Source organism: Xiphophorus hellerii, chromosome 7 (genome assembly GCF_003331165.1).
Source record: "Xiphophorus hellerii strain 12219 chromosome 7, Xiphophorus_hellerii-4.1, whole genome shotgun sequence".
NCBI lineage: Eukaryota > Metazoa > Chordata > Actinopteri > Cyprinodontiformes > Poeciliidae > Xiphophorus > Xiphophorus hellerii.
Window position 1 is genome coordinate 14,663,387 of NC_045678.1, and position 22,534 is coordinate 14,685,920.

General features: G+C 39.5%; 1 protein-coding gene and 1 long non-coding RNA gene across 4 annotated transcripts in view; one reads left to right on the plus strand and one right to left on the minus strand.

The window, feature by feature from the left end:
- bcl9 (BCL9 transcription coactivator) overlaps positions 1-22,333 on the minus strand; it is a 37,290-nt gene extending 14,957 nt beyond the window's left edge. The window contains exons 1-2 of one of the 3 annotated variants that reach the window (XM_032566822.1): positions 22,194-22,333; positions 16,261-16,429 (exon numbers count right to left, since the gene is read on the minus strand). The gene's annotated coding sequence lies outside the window, so the exon portion shown is untranslated. The other 2 variants (XM_032566823.1, XM_032566821.1) reach the window with 2 other exon arrangements.
- On the plus strand, positions 1,932-6,435 carry LOC116722658 (uncharacterized). The gene is made up of 2 exons (XR_004339811.1): positions 1,932-5,075; positions 5,182-6,435. It is a non-coding gene; the product is annotated as an uncharacterized LOC116722658 (long non-coding RNA).
- Positions 22,334-22,534: the final 201 nt, after the last annotated feature.

Genomic DNA, 22,534 nt, shown 5'->3' on the forward strand with positions numbered 1-22,534 from the left:
TAAGAAAATTCATTGTTCCCCATGAAAAACAGAACCGTCTCTAAGATGATCCATCTGTAATATGATTACGATATCATAGTAGTACACTTTGAGACAACAGAGATTGAATTTAAAGTATCACGAGGAATCAAATACCCAGATTTGCAATCCACTCCAAACTAGCCAGTGTCTGAACAATGAGGAGCACAATCCTGCTAAAAAAGAAGGCAGCCCAGGCAGTCGGATTACATTGTCATCCTGCAAATATTTAGGAGCTCTTCCAAAAACACTCAACATTGTAACTGGCTCCAGAGTTCCCCTGGAGAGAGGCAGACTGTGTGGAGTGTTTGAGAGGGGGGGGCAGACAAACACAGCGGCTCCTGCTTGGACAGCAACACGCTCCTCTCAGCTGGTCTACAGGAGGAGTGATTTACAACCGTCAGCGCCGCAGATCGCTGCTACACACAAACAGAAGCCAGCTACACCGAAACCAAATGAAACTGTGGGACACCAGAGAGGATCCTCTTCAGACAGGTGTTGAACTCATTCCTTGCTAGTTACAAAAATGTGTCACCAAAATGGCGTAAGATTAGCTTCGTTTCAAGCCAAAGCTAACTCAGCATCATGGAAGTTCAACAGACTAAGCTAATGAAGGTAGAAGGCAGAGATAAAAGTGATTAGACACAAGTCGGCCCAAAGCAAAGTAAAACAGAAAACGTAAAATTTTAGAGACCATAAAGATTTGATCATCAAATAAAATCCACAATCCAAATTACTGATCTTCAGTGTAACTGGGCTTCATTTAGTGCTTCACTATGCCAGATTGCAATCATCAGTCCTCGTATGATGCAGAGATGTAGGAGTTGCCCTGTTTTTATAATCTGCATGCAGATTAGACATTTAGACAGCTGGATGGGCTCTTGCTGCCCAAACCTGATACAGATATTCATCAAGATGCTGAAAAAAGATGGAAAATAAAAAAGCGATGAAAATGTTGGTTAATCATCACTGAAATATTCAATAATAAAATTGCAAACTTATGTTTTTCTAATACGGTGCAGCCCTATTATCTCCCAAGATACACATGGGAATCTGAAGGATTTCAAGGAACTGGAAGAAAGCAGACATAGACAGCTGACAGAAATAATTATTGCACTTGGGAAATATAAATATAAAAAGCATATTGACTACATACGCAAAGTGCTTTTCAAAAATCCAGATAGTAATGAACAGTGAATAGCAAAGAAGATTAAAGGATAAGTTCCCTTAATTTTTGAGATTCCCGTTCACATTTATAATGGTTTCCACTGGAGGCGTATAGTTTCTTTACATCAGATTTAAATAAACTATAAAATACTCACCCATCTAGGTAACACTAACAGCAAAAGCTACCTCTTAAAACTAACGAAACGGATCAGCTCAATCTTTTTGAGACCTAATTTTGCGGAGGAAAGAGGCAATCTCTTCATGCCTGCCTTAACCTTCCACTTCCTCTTCCACTTTCAGATCCATCCTCTGTTTCTCCAATCAGTAAAGTTATCCAAGTAAGGTCTTCAAGCAAGTTGTGCCGGTTCCAAAAACGAATCCACAGAAAATCATATTTTGTTTCTTTGAATCATAATTTATAGCAAATCAAGGTCCAGCCTCCAGCTCATTCAGCCCTAACTGGCATGTATGCCCTCCAGCGGTTCCATCAAAGCCTAAACATGAATTTTACACAAATGTGTCTGAAGCGAGGATGTGCCCGCACAGAGGCACAAACAGTATGAAGTGTCAATCATCTGTTGCCTCTAATTCCCCACTAACGAGACACTAATTGGAGAGCTTGCTGACATGACTGTCACGAGGAATACACTGATCCACAAACGCACCAGGTGTGTACTCTACAAGCACAAAGACAACAAAGCTTCATTCAAGTAATCGGAGAGATCAATCTCACTTTTTCTGCAGTAAAAGAAACTGAACTGTCTATCATGAGGAAGACGCGGTGCTCAAGTTCATTATAGGTAATGGGGAAAACAAGATAATGAGGCTCCAAATATGAGCTTTTTTCCTATAATATGAAGCGCCAGATGAAAAGGAAGGCGGAAAATAGTCTGATTGGATTTGGGGTTTATTTATTTTATGCTTATGTAACAGTCATCGCACTCTGGTTAAAGGGTAGACCCCTCCCAGCTACGTCAGCAAATCTCCTTATAAGAGGGAGGAAATAAGAGCTTTTCATCAGCATCGTTTCCGGCAGTTTTCTCCACAGGTAAGGTGAAGGATTAAAAGAAGAAGGAAACTTTGACCTTGCTGCCAGCTTGTTTTTCATTTTAAAATGAGGAGGAGAAAAAAAATTCTCCCACACGTACAAACACACAAATCATCTCTTTTCCCTCATCTTAGCCTCGCTGTTGGCTGCAAAAAGGGCCCTGCTGATGTTTCAGCCTTATTTATGCAAATCCCATTTTGCGGTTCAGTCAAAATAGAGTATTGGTCTCTCTTTCTAGCTCTATTTCTCTCCTACCCGCCCTCCGTCTGCTCGGCCTCCATCTCAAGAGCCGCCTCAGCCCATTATTTGTTTAGGGCGATATCAGACACATTATTTCCACCTCTCCCCGCAGTTTTCTGCAAGAATACACAAAACGAGCGGCCATCAGTGACGTTGCGAAGAAGCAGCAGCTAACTGTCAATAGTAGAAAAACCACCGTGTGTCTTCACACAGCATCACAATTTGCACCCTCCTGGTGATTGAACAAGCTAAATCAGGAGAGCAATGTAAAACTTGGGAACACAACCTGTTGAAAAATATTTTTCCATTGACTTAATTTTTGTTTTTAATGTCTAAAATTCTATCAGGATGATTCATCTGAACCCTAAAGAAATAAGAACCTATCTAGACGTCTTGAATCGAATTTTGATTAGAAGCTACAGATGGCAAAGCAGTTATTAGTGATTTATACTTTTCTATGAATCCATCAGAGTCAACTTTATTATTTTTTAGTGACATCTACAGTATTTTATCCAATTCACTCCCGATGGCATGGATCCAATCAGATATCACATTTGTATCCAAAAGAGATGGCTAATCACAGAGCTGATATCGTGCTGATGCCACGGTAACAGTCATTGAGCCAGAGTCCCTAGTTTTGTGTTGCTGCAGATCATCTTTTGGCCGATTTTAGTCTATAGGGTTAAGCTTACAGCCAAAAAGATAAAATTAAACTATACATGGTTATCTCATAGATTTACAGTTTTATATATAGTTTTTGCTGTGTGTCTTGAGCAAACATTAAGACCTTTTAAAGTTATATTAGACAAGAAATTAGCTTTGGCTAATGAACAAGGTGGCTTTCAGAAATTTGCTTTATTATTATAAGTCTCTGTCATAAAATGTGCAAGAACTGGAAATGTCAAGAGCTTGTAGGAAGAAACAGGGTCAAATATTTTCCATCTGTTAAGTACATAGAGCGGCTGTGCTTACAGTTAGCAATGCTAACTGTGCTAATCGCCCACAAAAGTCTTTAACACTGTTTAAAAGCGTCACTTTTACGCATTTCTGACTTTGCTTCACAAATATCTTACAGCTCCTCTTTATTGGGCTGGTTCTGGTGCCACGTTTTCAGTCTTTTACATTCACATGCTAACAATTAACACTTCACTGCAGGAGAACTGTTACCAAGTAATGTCACTGGATCCAGAGGCTTTCAAGGAAACAGAACTGTATTTGTAATATATTACAAATATTTTACCAAGATCAGTAATATTAATATTTCAAACAATGCAATATTTATTGTTGAATGTGTTTAAGGTGTCAGGCATTCACTTTTTCTCTACTCAGAACCCCTACAAGTCTAGGACTATGTAAGTTAACCTAATAACCTGCATCTTCAAATAGTGTATTTGCAACTTACACCTGTAACTTGAAAATTTAAGCAAGTCAGACAAAATTTAAGCCACAACCTCAAACACGGGAAACCATAAGCTTTATATGGACTATTTTTGAAAAAAATCACTTGGGTTGTCGCTAACTGCCATTGGATGGAAGCCAAATGTAAATTTTTAGTGGATGAGATGTTGAAGATGCCTAAAAATAGTGATGCAATTGTAATAATTAAAAAAGAAAAGAATTAGGAAAATAGAGGTTAATTATACTCAATCTTGTCATCACAATATTCAGAAATAACACAATTACATGTTTTTCTGATGTCACACAGGCCTTGTTTCAACAGATATTCCAAGTACAGATGATGGGATCAGAGCCAAAAAAAACTTTATTGAAGCAGCACACACCTGGAGACTTTAATCATTAAAATACTCAAATCCTCTCCAGCAATCTATCGGGTTAGGTTCTCCACAGTGATACAAAGAGACACAAGGGATACAGAAACTCATTGGGCGATTTTGAGTAACTAACCTTTCAATCATGTGTTTGGGCTGTGGGAGGAAGTTGGAATACCAGGGAAGAACCCACATGTTCGAATAGAAAAACCTGGCAACTCCATGTAGAGAGACCCCAGAGTGGGATTTAAACCAATAACCTTCAAGCTGAAAGGCAACAGTTCTACCAACCAGTATATGATTATTATTATTTTATTGTATATTATATGTTGTATTACACTGCATTTCAAGTGCAATACCATTAGCAGTGAAGTGTGTTTACTGAATTATTAGGGTCAATAATAAATTGAGGACATCCATGTTTAACTTGGGTCTTTATTGATAACAAGAAAACAAAAACTTGAAGTACAACTGGCTGTTCATGTCTCTGCTTGAGATGCAACAAAAGGCAGAACATGAGGCAATAACACAAATGCAAATAAGGACTTGCTCAATGCTCAGAACAATGACATCGGTTAGACATTCATACCTCCCCCTCTGACTCAGGAAACACTCACCTGTTGAGGTGACTTCCTGAGAACACTATTTTAGCACGCCACACCCTGCATTAGCACTCATGATTAGCTCTCAGTGCACACAGAATGCGAGGAATGCCGCATGTCGCTAAAGACAGAGCTTCAGCATTTGATATGATGCATCTTCCCTGACAGAAATGACGACAGAGACTCAACTTCCAGAATCTACGACCGGTGTCCTGTCCCCACCGAAACCAGGTCATTCAAATATTTACCTTGAACTCATAAACTTTTCCGCATTCTCCACGCTGAATAGCTTCAGCCTGAGAACAATAAATATACAGCTCCTTCCTTCTCCTCCCAGGTTTTACCTTGACCCTGAATTGAATCGTTAGGACTACAGTAGTCGCAGCTATTTCTGCTGATCTGCCCAGCGTTTCCTCACTCATCACCCCCACTTTCGGCTCCTCTGCTCTTCTGGTCAGCAGACGATGTCCCTCCATCCCCAGGGAGGCGACATGTGTATACTGTCACATTCTGTCATATACAAACGTGCTGACAGAAGCCTCACCGTGTCCGTCACAAGAACGGAGGTGGCAATGCAAACAGGACGGGAGAGGGGTGCCACACAGATCTACTGCTCCAAGTGAGGGGAAAGAGGTGGGGGGTCATTAAACAACTCTCTCTCTTGACAGAGCAAGAGGGTGGGTGTCTGTGTCCCAGACGTGGACGCTCACACACACAGCTGAGTCACTAGTGACACATCTGCTAGCGTAAGCTGGGCACGGTGCCATGTGTGGCGGCCAGCTCGAGCAGCAGGCTTAGCAATCGGCTCCCTGGCTCGCTCCGTCTAACACACACACACACACTTCACCTCGCGCTTCCATCTCTGCCCATCTGCCCTCCGTCTCCTCAACAAGAGGTCTTTCTCACACAACTACTCAATCTTCTAAAGGAAATGAAACAATAAAACTGAAAGACCAGCAACTGTGTACCTCTGGTTGCAAAAAGGGGCATAAAATCGCTAGAAAAATGTCAAATTGGAATGAAGGATAAGCATTTTACAATAATTTGAATAGCATTATTAAACAATGTTGCTTAAAAACAAGAAAATTAATCAAAGAAACTTGCATAATTTCTGCTTCAATGAGGGTGCTTATACCTTTATCTTGTATTACATATTAATATTCCATATTAATATGTAATATGTACTAGCTTTAGGACCAAGGATGGGCTTGTTATTGACATCAGGAAATACAGATGTTTAATTTGCAATGGTTTCAAAACTGCTAACACTTTCCATCACACAACTCCTGCAATTTAAAGTAGCGATGCACCAATCTGACTTTTTTGGTAGAAACATTTCTCTAGTTACATTATTCCTTTGCATGCAATACAACTTATGTCCTTAATTTTTATAAGATTTTTATCTGACATGACAAAGTGCAAGGAATACGCTGCTAGTTGGTTTATTTACTGACCGAAAATGGTTGGAGTTCTTAGTTTTGAGGCAATAAGGAATCTTATTTGTTTCCAGTAACTGAACTGCTGATCATTGACCAGAACCAATCAATTGGTGCATCTCTATTAAATGTCAGAATAAAATATGACTACCTAATTTTGATGTGATTTTTCTTTGTAGTTGATTTCACACTGTTTTTGTTGAGCTGCTTACAGCCATAAACAAAACGAATGTGTTGCATGCAAATCTTCATACCATTTTGTGCACTATGACTGTATTGAAACTACATACTGTGATCTTTTAAAATAAAAGGCAGGCTAAATGCACTCACTGGCAGCTTAAAAAGTAAAAGTATCATGTGAAGAATAAAGAAAAAACAGCCAAATTCTTATATCTGGTTGATCGGTGCACCACTGGTGTAAAGTTTTTTTTAATCAAAGGCAAGGAAAAGTACAGAGTAATGCATCTCTTCCGCCTGCTACCATGTGTTGCCAGTCATTTGGCTGAACAGAGGCTACGACTAACTGGGAACCATTACTGTCATGCAAGGTAACTTTTAAAACTTCATTTGGTGAGGCATGAGATGCATATCTGCTTAGCAGCTGACTGCAGGTTAGCAGACAAAGCAAAAAATAGCTATTCAGCTAATATTAGTTTGCTATACTCTCTACACAGCACAGCTGAAAGGGATAATATTACAAAATCAATAAACTACGTCAAAGCTTAGCAGATGTCTATTCTATAATTTTGCTTAAGCCTATGGTTGAAATTAAAATGCTAGAAGGCATAAATCATTATGCAGTGTGGACCCAAGCCCAATCGCGGTTCAGTATTTGCAGATTCTGCTTTCAGGTTTTTCTGTAAAATGCAACTCCATGTTAGTTACAGAAAAACCACCTATTTGTAGATTTTTTTCACATAGAGCATATCTAAAATAGTCAAAAGAAAATGCAGCTGTGGAGCTAAAACACCAATACCAAAATACCACTGCAACTTTACACAGTATTGTTTGCCAACTGAAAAGCAACCAATCCTGGAGAGCCATTTAATTTGCTTGGTGCTGATTGGCTGTACCCCAAGGAGGAGAGATAAGGAAAACCATAGATGTGCTAAGACAGCTTCCACAGTGTGTGTATTAGTGCAAATTCAGGAACACTTGGTGTGTGACCAATTAAAACAGTTTGCTATAAGCCATTTTAGAGGGGCTATATAACAAATTTTGTTTTTCGTCAATACTGTGAAGAAATCCAAATAGTCCCTCAGTCTAACTCTGATGGACAGGTTGGCTTTCTAGGAAAGTTGGTATGACAAAACAAAAGCTGAGCTCATGCTAACTTCTAGAAGCTAACCACAGGTGTGTGCAGTTAAGGCAGCAACATATCTTCTGATGATTGCACAACAAATCTGCACTCTATTGCTTAACATTACGGTTTTGTTCCTACAGAAAGTTCATATTTTCTGGTCAAATTATTGAGGAATTTTAACAACCAGCAGCATATGGTACATTTCTACAATACGGTTCCTGAAAGCTTTCTCAATTTTATTTATTTCCCGGAACTTTTTCATCCTTGAAGCTGTTTTTGTGATTTTGTGTCTGAAATACGAGCCATTAACATAGATTATGTCCTCTGACACAGAACAGGTGCTCCTCCTGCAGGAGTACTACTGCACTAGAAACACAGATAATACCATAAAGTGGTTAATAGTAAAATCAGACAAAACCTATGTTAATCACAGAGCGTGGTTATTCTTTTTTCAGCGAGCTGACCTGCAGTGCTTACCAACTTATGATCCATCCAGATGGAGAAAATTCCATCTCATTAAAAAGCTTTTAAGCTGCAGGAAAGATGAAAGATTTTAGTGGTTTTGAAACTGACTTTTTAAAACCTGTGATGTAATCAGCTCACGTCACAGGCAGCTAATAATGATTCGGTCTAGGGAGTTCCTCATGCTAAAGAAACCGTAAATGCACAAAATATGCAAAGAGTTTAGAATCTGCTAGTCTGTCCTGCTGCCAATTAGCTCTAGGTTGCTTTTCTTTTGGCTCTAATAAGGCCAAATGGTCCATTTGAGACCAGATAAATCTTTCAAAATTTTTAATTAAATGTCTGCTATGATTATTAAAAGTTTTCTACAGTAAGAAATGCTGGGACCAATAAGACCTCCTGTTGAAAAGCTGATTCAGGATGTGATGCTGTGCAAAGTGAACATTTCTCCCTGCAAACAGCAGATACTACATACAATGTAAAACGGATTGATGCACAAATTTTCCCTATTGAGACCTTTCCCTACCTGTAGACCCCTAAAGAGAAACTCTGCTGCCCTCTGCAGAGACCCTCATCTACCCTCCCTACCCTTAATGGTTCTCTCTGGTTCGTGACCCCCTCCCCTCCTCTGTCCGCACATTCGCTCCCACACTCTGGCCACATTCCTGCCCCGCTCATGCTGAGAGGACGTCTCCCTCTGACTACAAGCATTGTGGGAAGTCCCAACGGCAAGGCCTTTCAGAGGCCAAGCAGACCGTTGAGGTAGAATGTAGAAGGCATCTGTTGGTTGCTGGTCATATAGAGAAGCATACAGCTAAAAAAAAATATTTTTGAGCATCAAAACCAAAGGGAAGGTAAAGTAGCTGGTTTCACAACTGGTAAAACCATGTCTCACAGTTCAGGTTTCTCCACTAACATGTTCATCCATCACCAAAATATATTGTAGTGAATAGGGCTGAAACGATTCCTCGAATGATTCGAGTACCTCGATTATTAAAATTCCTCGAGGAAAATTTACCTGCCTCGAAGCTTCATTAATTTATGTTTTATTATTTAGCGCAATGTGTTCCGGCCGGAATATTAAGTGCGTTGTGCGGAGCTCTGACTTCCGCCTCTGAGTTGTTGACGAATGCGAAGTGTTAGCGGCATAACATACAATTTTCAAGTTCGGCCCGTGGGGATTTTATTGATAGTATTAATGTCCGGGTTTTCATCGTTTTGGGGGGACCAATAGACATGCTTAAAATGAATGGCACAATGCCTGGAGAACGGCAGCCTTTCTCCTCCGGAATCTGATAGTACAGAGCGAACGGCGGGAAGAGTGCTGCAGGAGTATTTATACAGGTGAGCAGATAGTCTGAACACGGCAGTCGGCTGAGTAGTTGATGTTTATGGTGCAAGTGTAGCTTTACGGACAAACCGCACAATAAATTTCATATCGTCCCGGTCTCAACAAACGGGTGGCGGAAATCATCGTGACGGTACATTGCTGGTAGATGAGTTTCTGAGTGTGACAAACGAAGGTGCCGTAAATATCCTGTATTGCTCCCCCCCCCCGTTCTTACTTTCGTCCCCTGGTCTACCGGTCCCCAGACTTAAGTTCGTCTGTCCCCTGGTCTATTTCCTCCCCTCCACCCCCATCTTACGTTCGTTCGCTCGCCTGCCACCCGCTCCCACCACCCAAAGCCCCCCACTCCAGACGACATTTCCCGTATTCTCAAACCCAAAGCTTGACAGATATGGGGCAAGGTGACAATTCATCTATTAAACTGACTGAAGATGAATACATAAAGTAAAAGCCCTAGTACTGAACAAACCTGTCACAAAAAGGCGAATTACACAATAGATTCCATTATTACACCACATAATTAGAAGTAAATTAGCTCCAAGTCAGAGTGTTTTCATGACTAACTTAAGTTTACACTGCAGATCTGTCCTACTAAATATAGAACCACCATGCAGCTAGATGCACACATGCATGCCCACACGCAGCAGTACTCCGCTGTCCCAATAATGTCCGAGATGTAGTGAGGTTTATGGCAAGTCCTACTCCCATGAGTCACAGCTCGCTCATTTGCATTACTGTCCGAGCTTCTCTTAGGCTCCTCCACTTGATTCCATAGCTACAAAACCTGTTCGCCCACAATGCTAATATGGTGCAAATGCACTGATACCTGCTAAATGTACCAGGTAGAATGGGCTCATTTATTTTGATGTCCCTGAATCCAAACATCGTTTTACACCCTTCCTCATCAGTTTGACTAATTCTGTCTCTCCATTAAATCTTTTCATGATGATTTGAAAGGAACAAAGTCTGCAAAACTACTAATATTTTCTAAAATATTAAAACACTAAAAATAGTATTTTTTCCATGACAATGTACATATTTTTTAGTTCACTACAAGACAAACACATTCAATTTGTTCGTATTAATCAGCAACTAAGCAAAAATGCCAACTTGTCCAAATTAGAAGCGGCGCTAGAGCTATAGGCAAACTTTCTAATGAAGAAGAAAAGAATAAATTGGCCAGAGATAGGCTCTGGCATATTATTGGCAGGTCAAGTGCTGAAACAAAATTCACATTCACAATAGCGTAGGAAAAATATTTGCTATTGTAACCGTTTGGTATAAACATAAAACTAGGGCTGGATGATATAAAATAGAATTCTTCAATCCAGTTCGGCAAACGTTTACTAACATCCCTGCTCCATCAAACCTTGAATGAATGAGCTCAGCATGTCATCAGGTTCTGCAGAGACGATTATGAGTCATTCATTTAATGCGGGTTGGAACAGAGATGTAGCAATAAGTTGCAGGACAGGGACTATGAAGCATTGGAGTTGGATAACTCTGACATCACAAGGACAATGTTGGTTGGATTTAATCCACATTTCCCCTCTGATCTCCTCTGTCTTTTCCATCATTACATCCCATCTTTGAGTTTAAGATCTGAGTATCTTTCTTCTATTTTACATGAGGTATGTCAAACTGATGAGATATTGGCATGCACAGAATGAATATGTAATATTTAATGAACTCAAGCAGTCTCATGTGATGTTCATATGACCCAATCAATGACAATTAATTATGCCATTGATTGTCATAATTAAGATTTGACGTAGTATGCAGCTCTACATAAACCTAAAATAAAATGGTACAAAGCCAACACATTTCCAATAGTATTTATTTGGTAGAATTTGAATATTTTTAATCGAAATCTACCTAATTTACCACTTTGTTAAAATAACAGAAGTAATTATTCTGTAGGAAGTACCAAAACATGTAGAAATAACCTTTTTAAAGGTCAATTAGCATAGCAAAAAGAAATTTTTGAACTTTCGGTCATTTTGTCAAATGCAACAAAAGAGAGCAAGATATTTTTTCAATTGTCGATTGAATTTCAAGACCTGAAAGATTCCCACATGGCAATACAAAACCATAAATATAAAAAGTTTGGTTCTTCGGTGAGTGGTGTACAGCCACACAGCATAGACCACACACCATATACAAACATATTACCCTCACAAGCATTCAGATGCCTGCCAGAAAATCTCTCAAGATTAAACGCGAGTTCAGAGGAAACATGGCCGACGAGGAACAAGCAATCAATTTAAAATTCTCAGCAAATCATTGATTTAATCAAACAAATCCCTCATCGGGAGCTCAAAGAACAGAAAGGGACTTATTTCCAGTGGACTGGCCTCAATTTACACTGTTAACAATAATAACACAGAACTCAATACTAAGCCCTTTGAATGATGTGAAGCATATAAAGTTTATGATAAAAACAGAAACTGAGGTTTAATAGGAATAAGATGAGATTTGGCTCAAAAAGAATTTATTTTAAATATATTTGGCACCACATAGTGAATAAATCCCTCACAAATGTTTTTCTAAAATGTTATTCCTATTTTTCTTTTATTATAGCCACGACAATTTAATCTTCAACATTTTAATGCTAGCTAAAGAGCACCTAAGCTTACCTAATTGCCTATTTTGTCTATAATGCGTTCAAAGTTGATCAGAATCCCAGCCATAGCAGCCGGTTAGCTCCAGCAGACAGCAACTCTACAGCCACAGACCCATCCTCTGGGGGCTCTCTGTCTGCGTCAGGAATGTCAATCACAGCAGAGAAACATGAAAACGGATGGACTGGTTCACTCTGACTCAGCGGACACATCCCTGAGGATCGTGTATGGGCAACCATCTCCCACCGTCTGCTCCCCTTTACCCCCCACACACATAAGAGCATGACCTCGTACACCAAAAGATATGAAATGCAGCCAGTAAGAGAAGAAAACAAACACGTTTATACTTTATTTACCGGCAGCTGCCGTATGTCATCCTATAAGATTTTTTTGTCACCAATTCTTGCTTTGTTTTTATTGTTACGATTACTACAAAACTCAAAAGTTGTCAATCTCCAGGACTTTAAGCTGAAACTCATCAAAAATGAATGAAACTCACACTTAGGGATAGGCCTGTCGCAATGAGCAGTAAATCAATTAATCGCATGATAAATTAAAATGAGCTCAATCATTTCCATTTGCATGATTTATCGTTTTTCTCTCCTTCTACCAAAAACGGGATGACAAAAGTCTTCATTCTGGTGCACTGGTCTCAAACAGTCCTTTCTTTGAGGGACAGTTTGGTTTACAGAGACTTCATGATTCATTTTATTTGTTGTTTTGTTGATTTGTTTTGGGTATTTAAAATGTCTTGCTGTTCCAATGTTAAACGTTCAATAGAATTTAAAGTTATATTGATCTTTGAGAATGGTATAATTACCATTATATTACTTGAAAATGGTCTCAAAGCAACAATATTATTTATTGCAATTTATCATCCATCAGAATTTATTGTGACAGGCTGACTTAGGAACACGATTATCACGTTTAATTCATAAATTTGTTATTTCAGGTATCTTGTCAACTGAACGCGTTTAAAATAGTCAATTTTATCAGTGATAAAGTATTGGTATCAAGGTATACTAAAGTATTTAAAATGTTATAATTCCAAAACAGTTATGATTTATCTTTAAATACCTTACCTAAGGTTTACAGTACATATGTTAAGTGCATAGTTATCAGGAAAATATGCAATGCTTTAGGTTTATTATTGCAAATACACACCCAAAATAGTGTGTCTTTTAGCCAGACATATCAGTGCTAGTGTTAGCTGGTAATGCCAAAAACTATAGGTGGGAGAAGCTCCTACTGCTCCCCTGTAACAAACCAGAGTGTTGCCACATGCTTGCTGAGGAGGAGCGACTCCTCCAAACTCAAAGACTCGTTGCAATCAGCTGGGCAGTCAAACATAGAAAAACTTTTACCAACTGGCATTGTATACTGAATTTGACTGCAGTGTATTACAACGAGGATTAAATTGGGATATATGCAATTTAATTTGAGTGTGTATATATTATTGGGTTGCTATCATTGATCTGATTTTACATTTCTAGATATGAAAAGACCCCTTTATCTTATAAAGTGAGAATCAGTGCTATAAATGAACACATATGGCGAATTTGAGCTGGAAAACAAGATAAATAACACGAGTTCATTATTTTGTAACCCTTTCAGCTCAACTTCATGCCACTTAACTTCACATAGGCAGTATTTGTGTCCCGTCTCTCGTTTGTCTCAGGGTGTGATCTGATTACAAGCGGGCAGCACTAAATACGGACATGAAAATGCTCGAGATGGATTTAGTACGCCTTGGAATCTAATCGCTGGATAATAAAATGAACAGTGGTTTACCAGAGGGCTTTTTTTTTTGTTTCACTCATTGTAAGGAGTTTATTACAGTGACTGTGTTGTAAAATGCTGAGTGTCAAACATTCTAACAATATGAAGTTTCACGTGGTTTGCACATAATTTTAAAATCCCCAAAATTTTTAATACAAGTCAAATACAGAAGAAAACTAAGTAAAGTACTAGAGAGCAGCCCCTCTTTCACCTCTTGCTGTGCACTGCCAGTCAGCTGGATAAAACAAAGCCACAGAACTATGGCTGGAACATACAGGAAAGACGGAGTCAAACATTTAGAAATATGACCGGTCACAAAACTCATGGCTGCATCTATGACTCACATTCATGAAATGCTGCTTTAAAAGTTGGCAAGCTACAAGAGGCGTGCATGTTCTGCAGCTTACTGCAGGCTCTGCCCAACCAGACAGTCTCACTAATTAGCCGGCTTGTGTTACTTTATTACAAAAAACATATAATATTTCACACAATAAGCATGCGCACTTAAAATCTACCAAGAAACTGAGGAGACTTTAATTTATACATTTCTGACAGTGAAAATACATGCACATTAGTGATAACTATGGTAACTAGAATAAGGAATACAGTTTTAGCTGAACAATTCATCACTATATCAACGTGTACAATGTCGAATTGCAAACGACTGCTTGGATACAATATTTTGAAGATCTTATGCATTGAATTTCTGCCTTCAGATAAGATATCTGGCCACTAAGATGAACTTTTACTTACCATGTAATACAAACTCAGAGAAAATGTGGGTTGGTTGCAATTGTCTTCACAACCTTTAATAAAAGTATGATAATGTTGTGTATTTATAAATTGTATAGTCTTATTATTTTGCAGTATCAGGAACAATTGTTTTTCTGTTTTGACTGAAAGCAGCAAAATCATGTTTCATTGTTTTTGTTTTAAGTTTTATGTTTTAAGTTTTTATGTAAAACCAACAATAATTGGATATTTTTACTTGTCATCAGGGAGAATCTAAGTCAACCAAATGAAAGTAAGTCATGAAAATCTGATACCTGAGAACATATTTGTAAGAAGTCTACACTTTATGTTACAGCTAAAACAATTACAGTGCCAACCAGCAGTGCTTTGAAACTCCATAAGAGATTATAGTTTTGCAATATGACAATTTTATAACAAGAAGAACAATTTGTTAATTAAATCTATCTGGGAAACACAAGTATGAGATCTGGCTATTGTTCAGCATCATTTTAACGCCAAGCTGTATTTTTATTTGTCCTGGGGGAATCCTTCATAATTACTCCAGTATAACGGCTAATGTGGATGAATTAAAATCGCTAATGAATTGTGAATGAACCTCTTAGTCAAAGACTCAGGTACATGGAGAACTGATATGTTCTCTTAATGGAAACACTTTAAAGTTTCAGAGACTACCACAGCAAAACAATAATAATGCAGCGGAGTGGAAATAAACATTTGAAGCAATAGACAACCAGTCGCAATGGGGTCTAATCTGCTGTGCGGCTCGGGAGGGGACCGACAACCCCCCCGCTACCGACTACACAAGCAAAAAAAGAGGAGGACTGACTCCCTGACACGGCCCTCCACGTCAGATGCAAAACAAACCCGCCGAGTTTTAATTAGAAAACCCATGAAGCAAACAAATGCATGGAAACTTGAGAAGCCAATACACAAAGGCAAAAATAAATCTTTGCTGCCATACATCGATATCCATTTCCCAGAGTCCTTCACCCCGCTGTGGTTTTTGGTTAACACTCTTCTGGATTAGATAGTAGATAAATAAACAGTGAGCGCGGCGTTCTCAGGGAGAGCATCTTGACCGTGTTTTGTCCACCAGCAACACGCTCCGATAACACACAGAGACCAAAGACGGACCCGGACAGTCCAAAACGCTGAGGAAATTCACCTTCAGAACCCACTCCACAGCTCAAAGATCTTCTAATCAGAATGCAGGCACCTTCTTAGATAAATGTCAAAGAGATAATGACCAGCGTTAGGAAGAGCGCGTGTCTGGCTTGTTCCTGCTGCAGCACAGCAGCCATAAGCTGTCAGTTTATGGCACCAGTTGGACTTTGAAAGCAAGGTTTGTTTCCATGGCAGTTGTGGTGCATTAAACGCATTAAACTAGAACGCATTAAAATAGAAAATCATGTCTTTTATTCTTGATTATTTAGCTTTTTTGATATTCATAAAAAAAAAACACCCAACAAATCTCTTGACTGCCTTCAAACTCAGCTGTTTGACACTTAAGCTTTTATTCCTCTACAACATGGTTGTGTCTCATCTTGTGCTTGCTGCGTAGCAACAAAAGCAATGAGGATAACATTTACGCTTTGCCTCGAATGCACACATTCCTGAGAACATGAGGAAGATGTGCAAACAAAAAAACCTGCATGATAAAGTGGAAAACAAAAGAGAGGGGGAAAAAAAAAATCCCGAAGTCAAGCTGGGTTACCTCAGAAGCCCCCCTGCCCTTTCAGCAGGGCCTCATATGGAGAACCAGGTTTCAGGTCCCCTGGGCACTGATGTCTGCTCTCCACTCGACTCCTCCCAGTCAGCCGCGGAGGCTGTCGCGCAGGAACCTGGCCCGCTCAGGATAACCTACAGCCACAAGTCATTCACACCTAGAACAGAAAGGAGAGAACTTTGCTCATTGGGTGAAGTGCAAACAAGGAAACGGCAAGGAAAAGCACTCCGTCGCTCAAGTTGACAAGACCAGCTAGTAGTAAACACATAACCAGAGCACAGCTGGGTTCTTTGGGGACTACAGTAACCCAGGCACTCATTTATACTCCACTTATCGACCAGTGTGTACATTAGAAATCGCAGAAACGCTGGTGTTACTCCAAGAGGAAAGATAAATTGTGATTTCTAAGACATCAAGGAATGTATTGTAAAAGGAAATACAGCACACTAAAGTTGTGACAAAATGTTGTGATATTAAAACATCGCAACATTTTTCGTTGAGGTGTATGGCGCTAAACAGATGTGTGTAGCATGGCTTTGTCTGATGAAGTTGTGGCAGAAGATGCTTCAACTGCTCTTAAGTCATTTGGCAGTATTTTGAGTTTCCAGTTGGAACTATTAATGGCGACAAAGAGGCAGACAAAACACAATCAATATGTATGCACTGCAAGTTGTTCAGACGCTGAATGAGGCAGAAAGCATCGCTACAACAACCAATGGCTAGATGTCTCGCGGTACGTTGATCTATATTACAATCATCGCGCGTGCTACCATTAGCAACTGGGAAATTGGAAATGTTGTACTGCAGACCATGCACAGTTGAAGCACTGCCATAAGGCTTGAAGAGATATAAAGTAAAAGACAGAAATCAGTGTCAGTTTGTTGAGTTTGTGGCAAAAATCACTAAAAATACACAATAGACATTTTTGCAGTATAAATTAGATATTTTTAAGTTTTCTTGAAAGTAATATAAAGATCACACACACCCATATTCCACAAATTAGCTGGTGACCAGGACTGGATGATTTTCAGCTTAATCGACCATGACCAGTGACCTGCTGGACACCAGAACTGAATATAGAAAATCGAAGCTTCAATATGTGCAATACTGTTATCACAAAGGACTGCTTAGATGCAATATTTGGTAGTTTATAATATTTTCAGTGCTACAGATTGAAACTCTGTATGCTAATATTATTAATACCAGTTAGGTGGACGTTTACCATCTTGTATGTTCAGACAGATTTTGGAGACAAAGAAGGTAAGACTCAAGGAGAGTAGGGGGAGCATTATTATGATGGACTAATGGTAACTTGTACCTTAATCATAATGTTTTTAATGAGTAAAGGTGTTAAACATAAAGTTGGAGGAAAACGATATCATCTTCTTCAAAAGCATGTCCATTTCTTCAGGCTGCTACAAGAGACCGCTGGCTTTGGCAGGTGTTGGTCATTTAGCTCTGTCACCATTTTAGATATTTGTGGTTTTTGTCTTCTCTTACCCAAAAAAAAGAGGTAAGGGAAGACAAAAACTGCAAAAGGAATCATCTGCCACAGGACATCACATCGCACCTTCCTTAGGGACGTTTTGTCAGATTGGTGAGGGGGCGAATTAGCTCAAAGCTGATTTCAGTAGATCTCGAGAAGACTCAATGGAGTACAGAGACATTGTTGTGTTATCCTCATGAGCTTTCAGACGCAGTTACTGAAGATGCTGGATTTAGAAACGTTGGCAAGATAGTTTTAAATGTCAACTGTAAATCATTTTTGCTTTTGTTTTGAATTAGCAAAACATGGTATTAAAGGGAAACTACTAGATGTCACATTGTCTCTGCTTCAGTATAAGCACGCCAAAAGCTTTACAGTGACAAAAGACTGGAAATCAAACAAATCTCTGAATGGTGCATCTCTAAACCTAATTCTTTACCTGCTTTGACAACTAAGGATTTAAAGAAATTTATCATAACCCACAACTCATAGCTTAACAAAGGACATGCATGTGACTTAAATTACTAATATTAACCAGCAGGAGATTGCTCAGAGTTGTTTTGCATTGATCTAATTTGTCATTTTTTGTAAGTTAACTTGTTCAAATGGAGATCAGAATCAAAATTAATGAAATGGGGCAAACAGTGTTTTAAAAAAATATTATACAATCAAATTACATTATGTGAAATTTGAGCATTTTGTGACCTTATCAGATAAAAAGCCTTTAAAAACTGACCCAATGCCATCAGACAGCACCATTGCCCAGCAATTGAAGAGACCAGAATCCTATGACAGGAAGCGTTGCAGTTCAGACTCAGCAAACACGGAACCTGCTTCAAAACTGGCTTTGGACTAGACTCTGAACCCTTCACACTCTGGGTTCTGAATGAGAGTAACAGGTCAGCAAGTCAAAAGCCCACTCTCAGAAATGGTTTTATGTACAGATGCACCAACCGGGCTTTTTAGAGTTGACACCGATTTCCCGTTTTCTTTGAGATCTGTGGAGCCGATTCACATTTTGACCATTTTTTCGTCCCATAACAAAGTGAAAATATGATGCTTTTAACTACAAGTTCATCCCAAACAAACCTTTAACTATTATTTATTCAGACAACAAAAATGCCTCAAAATACCTTCTGTGGTTGATGTGTTTACAGACCAGAGAAGCTAGGAATTGTTAGTTTTGATACAATTAATACATAAGGGGTGAAGGACGATTTTGCAATATTTGTCTTGCCTATGACTGATCAGAACCCATCAGGGAAAGCTGGTTAATCAATTAGTGGAAGGTATGTTATCATCATGCTTCAGCTGCTTGATTGGTGGTTACACTAATGGCTCCACTATCCTCTCAAAAAGAGTTTTTTTACTGTATTTTCTACTGCAGGATTCCATTTTGAGGATTTCAGATGATAAAGTAAACACACCCAAAATAGCATTTGTTGCTTCTTTTTCTAATGTAAATAAAACATCTTGTTGTTTCAGACAAGAATATTCTTTGTTGCTGTTTTTTTTAAGATGATGCACTCTACAGTAACAAATGTTATATTTTGGTGAAACAAAATGGACCTAAACGCTCATCGAAGCTCATTGGTGAAGATTTCATGTCAATATCCAACAATATAATTGGAAATTAAGTATTTTCTTGTGATTTGGATCATTATTTGACAAGTTTCAACATAAATGGAGGGACATAAATGAACATAAATTGCCGTTTCAGATAAATTAGAAATTTCTGCTGTTTATATGGGTAGTGTTTTTAATAAATCAGAAAATCAAAAGCATCCGTCCAACATTAAACTCAATATTATTTAGCTAAAACAAAGTCAATCAGGTATGTCCTAGTATATTTTACATTGGTGTATATTTAGATGGAAACGGTGGGTTGCGGGTTCAAACCCTCGTTCTGTCCGTCTCAGCCGCAAGACATTTTACCCGCCTTGCCTGCTAGTGATGGTCAGAGTGGCACTATATGACAGGCTGCCCAAGGGCAGCTGTGGCTACAATGTAGCTTACGACCGTCAGTGTGTAAATGCCTGAAAGTAATGTAAGGTGCTTTGGAGTCCTCTGGGCTTGAGACCAAGTAAGTGAACTGAAACCACTGGAGGATCTTGTAAGTTCTTCTCTCATTCATGGGTCAAATAAACAATGCAATGACAGATCACATACTTTGTCATATGTAAAGGTAGTATTAGATAAATATGGGAACTGTTAAATTATTTGTCACCAATGCTTTTCTTTTTTTCTTAAATTCAAAAGGGAATGGAAATACTTGATGTTGGTCAGTGGGTTAAAAGTACTGAAAATAGTAGGAGAACTAAGCTTTATTTAACGAATGGTTAAAAATAAAAACAGTTTTACCTGCTCAATTGCATCTCAAGTTTCATGGTGCTAGAGACACATTTTCTCATCTTTTCAATCCTGTTTGCAGAAAATTGTCTCAATATATAGATGAGGGAATCTAGACTTTCTAAACCCAGTTTGTGAACTTGTAGATTCTAACTGGGTTTGTAACATATGAAGACTTTCTTCATCATAATCAAGGACAATAAATGTGAATTTGGCTGTATTAAAGGACTATTAATTATCACTATCACTTGGATAAAATGTGTTCTAAAAATAAAAAGGCAGAACATTAATCAAAGACTGCTGGGTGTTTTGTAGAAATATCTGAAATATTTTTGAAATTAAGCACTCGTTTGTGGTATCAGGAAGTTTTTGTAAACGGAGGGATATAAATCACCCCAAAATGTCAGTTTTTAAAGCACTTTTACCCCCCCCTTAAGTTTATGGTCTGATGTGAAAGTTATCCTTCTGCTCTTTCCGACAAAATTGATTGCTTAGACCTATAAATCTGGAAAAGACAGCTTGTAACAGTATTTTTTGATTTAACAGCAAATGATAGCATCTGTCTCTAACTTTTATCCGTTTTTTTCTTATTTAGTTCAAGAAAGTGGGTAAAGTAAATGTTGGTTTGTGCATTTGTGGAACAGAAATAATGGGAGTTGCTAGTTTTGATGGATTTAATAAGTTGGGGTAAGGAGTGGGATCAGTAATTAGCCTACAAATCTAAGAAAAATTGGTCGATGCCAACCTCTGATCGGTTCATAGCTTTATGAAGCTACTAAGTAAATCTCATCAAAGCCATTTTGGGAGCAAATCAAGGAAAGCAAGTAAAGTGAACTAACAAACCAACAAAGGACCTGTAGATTCTCCTCCCACTCATGGATCAAGTTAAATAAGACATTCTTTGTCAAAGCCAGTCAAGATAACACAGGACAATGCCACAAGTTGCTCACAAACGGGTCCTGCTCGAGGAAGTCCTTAAAAAAATATGCATCTCCCAAACTCTGCAACTAAACCTCCTCCTCACGCAACAACTGCAGGGACTCGGGCTTCTTCCCCCCTCTCCTGAAATCTCAGCGCCTCACTGGACAACTCTTGGCGGACAAAGTAATTCCATGGCGCTTGAAACTCCAGGAACTTTTTTTTTTTTTTTTTTTCCTTTTTCCTAAAAGAAGTTGTTCCTGTTTCGCCAGAGAACTGGTGGAGGTGGTGGCGGTGGTGCGGTGGTGGTGGGGGGGGGGGGGAAGGGAGGACTTCAGCGCTCACATTCATGGAGCCTCGGCCAGCGCAAACAAAGTCTTCCCCCGAAGAGGGAGGCAGTGGACGGCTGATGAGAGCGAGAACAAACGACAACAAGCACGCCAAAAAACACGTCCTAAATGAGACTCATCCTGGGGGGCTTTTTGTCGGATAATAAAAGGACAACTCAAAGCCCGCCTTGGGTAAACCTTCATTTTTTTTTCTCCCCCCAAGTTGTGTTCAGCTCCTCTAACAATGTAACAATTAAATCGCTCGGCAGATGATAGGGGCTGGCCGACACAATCACAAGCCGAGGCCTGTAATCTGGTTACGCGTTTATAAATCATATGAAACACATTTCAGACACATGAAATACAATACCGACGGCGTGGAGCTCCTGAAGAATGCAGAACATGCATGCTGCATTGTGTTCCTTTTTCCATTTTCGCGAAGCACGGGCGGTCCTCCGGTGTGATAATGGGGGTAAAAACCAATATTTCTCCGCGGGTTTCACACCACGCCGAAAACATCGTGAATAATCCGCTTCTGTTGCGCCGCAAAAACCGTCATTTGCGAGCCGAAAAAAAAAAAGAGAAAGAGTAAAGGAGGGAGGGGGGGACGGGTTAGCTCGCCGTGTGAGCGAGGCCAAGACGCGACGTGTGGGTTTAGCTAGCCAGCCAGTCAGCAGCCCCAGCCAGCCAGCCAGCCTTCGGGGACAGAGGCAGAGAAGAACGGATACCGGAGTGTGATGTCCCCGGGAGGAGGACCCGCGTGTGCCCGTTGCCAGGAGGCGAGCCGCGGCGGCGACACTCTCCAGCTGCACGGAGAACAAAACAAGGGAAGCACTCACCTGGGATGTTAGCTCAGGCTCCGCTTTCCTCCACTTTACACCGCAAACATTATCAAATCACAACATTATCACGGCAACATTATAAAATAGAAATATGTCTTCCCCCCTTTTTCGCTTTCCAGTGGTCCTACTCCATTACATCCCAGTCAAGATTTCCTCTCGCCTCCCCCTCCGTTCCTGCGAGATGGTTCAGTCCAAATTCTAAGTAGCAATTCTAGGTCAGGTCTGTGTGCCAGTGAGAATGTTACTGTCGGACAGCAGCAAATGTCCACTTCCATGTGACACAGTCAACACTGTAAATACATACAGTCGCTTACAACGTGCGTGTGTTTTTATCTGGT